Source organism: Acyrthosiphon pisum, chromosome X, assembly GCF_005508785.2.
Source record: "Acyrthosiphon pisum isolate AL4f chromosome X, pea_aphid_22Mar2018_4r6ur, whole genome shotgun sequence".
Classification (NCBI taxonomy): domain Eukaryota; kingdom Metazoa; phylum Arthropoda; class Insecta; order Hemiptera; family Aphididae; genus Acyrthosiphon; species Acyrthosiphon pisum.
In genome coordinates, this window is record NC_042493.1 from 36081244 (window position 1) to 36084155 (window position 2912).

The following is a 2912-nucleotide window of genomic DNA, read 5'->3' on the forward strand; positions in this document are numbered from 1 at the left end:
AAAAATAAATTTTTATTTTTAATTAGTTAACAAAATGTGTTTGAAATATATGAAATAATATTCTATAGGAAATTTAAGTTTATGTCACTAGACGAAAAACAGTGTACAATCGTTACATATGCCAGGAGCATTTTTCTCCAGATTATTTTTTAAATTATAAAAACAACAAATTGAAATCAAATGTAATTCCTTATAAATACAATTCAGACAAAAGCCCATCTACATCTTCTGCAGGTACTGAATTTTTATTATTTTATTTTTAATCAAATTAAAAAAAAATATTAGGCAAAGTAATTGTATTTCTACAACATACACGCAAGCCCGAATTAAGGGGGGCCAGGGGGGCACGGTCAAAGTGGTTACCTTTGAAAAAGTAAAGTCAATTATATTATTGGTACAACTGCGTGTTTAAACATTTTGAAAATGTAATAAAAAAATTGCCTGTTAAAAACAGAAAAACACGTCATTTTTTGTTTTAACGAACTTCCATATCATAATCACAATTATTGTTAAAAAAAAGACGCGTACAATGACATAAGATGCATCCTGTTTATTTTTTTTATAGTAAAAAAATTATACAATATAAATTCGTTAATTAATATAAATTAGTTAATTAATTATAAATTCGTTAATACGTGTATTAAGTGTATGGTGTCCCGAGGTCCAATTGATCCTTAATCCAGGCTTGTATACATGATATAATAATATATGAAACCAATTTTTGAGCCATGTCATTGATTTTATAATACATGTACTGTATATATTCTGTATATTAAAAAATCAATGGTCGTATGCATTTCTATTCAAAAATGAGATACTGTGATAAAAATAATCATTAAACATAATAATAATATATTTTTATTATAAATAAAAATTATTCATCATTGAACACGGGACTTAAGTCACCGGCGAAAATATTTAATGATATGATCGATAATATTTTAAATATTTTTGAAAACAATTTTAACAACGTGAAACATAAAAAAAATCAGGAATAATTTAACCAACAAAATACAAAGCAATGAGAAAATTAAAGCATGGGTTAAAATTAATGCCGAATGTGTTGCATATAAATTATATATTATAGAACAACTTTTGATTTGTAAAATATTTAAAAAAAACTAAAAAATATGCAACATCAAAATTAGTGAAAATCGAAAAATTAAAAATTTTAAGTCACATTTAGAATACTTAACTTAAAATAAGATATTTAAAGCTTATTTTTATACAATACATTATATTATTATATTCAATAAAGATTATATTCGATCCTTATTATTAAGTATCTGACAGTTTATGACATATGACACATGACATTAATTATATATAAAAAATAATATGAATTTTATTTATAACATTTTTATTTTACTTTGTAAGGGTGGGCTAATATAATATAATCAATGGTATAAGTTGCCTTAGGTTAGATTATTTATTTAAGTTTACGTGTGTATTTTTTAAAAACAATTGACTAGGTACCTCTATTGACTGTTTGATTTACATGTAGGTATATTATTATTTTTTACTTTTTATATGGCATAATATTAGTTATTTAAGTTTACGTATGTTATTTTGAAAATCAATGACTTGAAAAATAAATTTCATATTTTTTTTATTCAAGCATTTAGTGTTTATTGTATGCTTTTTTATTTAATTATTAATACTTTTCAATATTTTAGTTTTTTATTCTACAAATGTCAATAAAATTGTATTCGTTAGGTCAAACTTACAATAGTACCTACATTTTAATAACATAGTCATTCTATACTAGCTCTATTCAGAATAAAGCAGTGTACACAGTGTACACACTTGTAACATTTGCGCGTAACATCCCTTGATGCGGCAAAATTTACCGACAACTGGTGTAACGGTGAACGAACTGGGCGGTCTGATAATATAATATATAGATATATTTTTAATCGTGGCCCCACTCCACAGACCATTGTCGTTGACACCGCGCGCCAGCCGTATGATCGAACGCTGTGGATTCTTATTTTAATTTATAAATATTTACAAATACATCAACGACACCTATCGAGCGCCGATAACACTAAAGTGTTTGCTACCATTTCGTCCTATAGCATGGCCTATCTGTATATTATAAAATCAATGATACAACTCATGGATTAAAAAATGGTATTTATATTCCATTAATGTTTTGCTTTTTACCAGATAAGACATTGAAAACATATATTGAATTATTAAAAAAAAATTAACGTAGCTGGAATAAACCCAAATAAATTTGTCTTAGACTTTGAGATATCAATGTACCAAGCAATAAATATTATATTTCCGACAGCACAAATATGGGGATGCCGTTTCCATTTGGGCCAAGCTTGGTACCGTAAAATTCAAAGCTTAGGGTTTGCACAAGAATTTCATTTTACAAATGATGAATTAGGAAAGTGGCTGGTACATATATTTGGTTTACCATTTCTTAATCCAATAGAAGTTGGAGATTGTTTTATAGATAGTTTCATGGCTGAAAAACCAGAAAATAATAAAATAAATGAATTTTGCGATTATTTAGTGACTAATTACATCGAAGATACCAGTACGTTCACCCCTTCTATTTGGGCTAGTGCTAGTTTTGATACAAGCTTACGATAAACGCTTGTGAAAGTTTCAATTCTGAATTCAGCTCAAATTGTTATCATCATCATCCTAATATATTCAAAATAATAGAAGTTTTCAAAATGTTTCAAACAAATACATATATAAAGATAAGAACATCAGATTTCAATAGACCTCAAAAAATAAGTAAAAAAAAAGAAGAAAAACAAAACTATATCAATAATAAAATATCAGATTATAACAGTATGATAATTACACAGTATGAATATGTGAAATGTTTGAGCTTTCGCAATAACTAATAAGCCAAATAAAATTTGATTTTTTTTCTATCATTATTATTA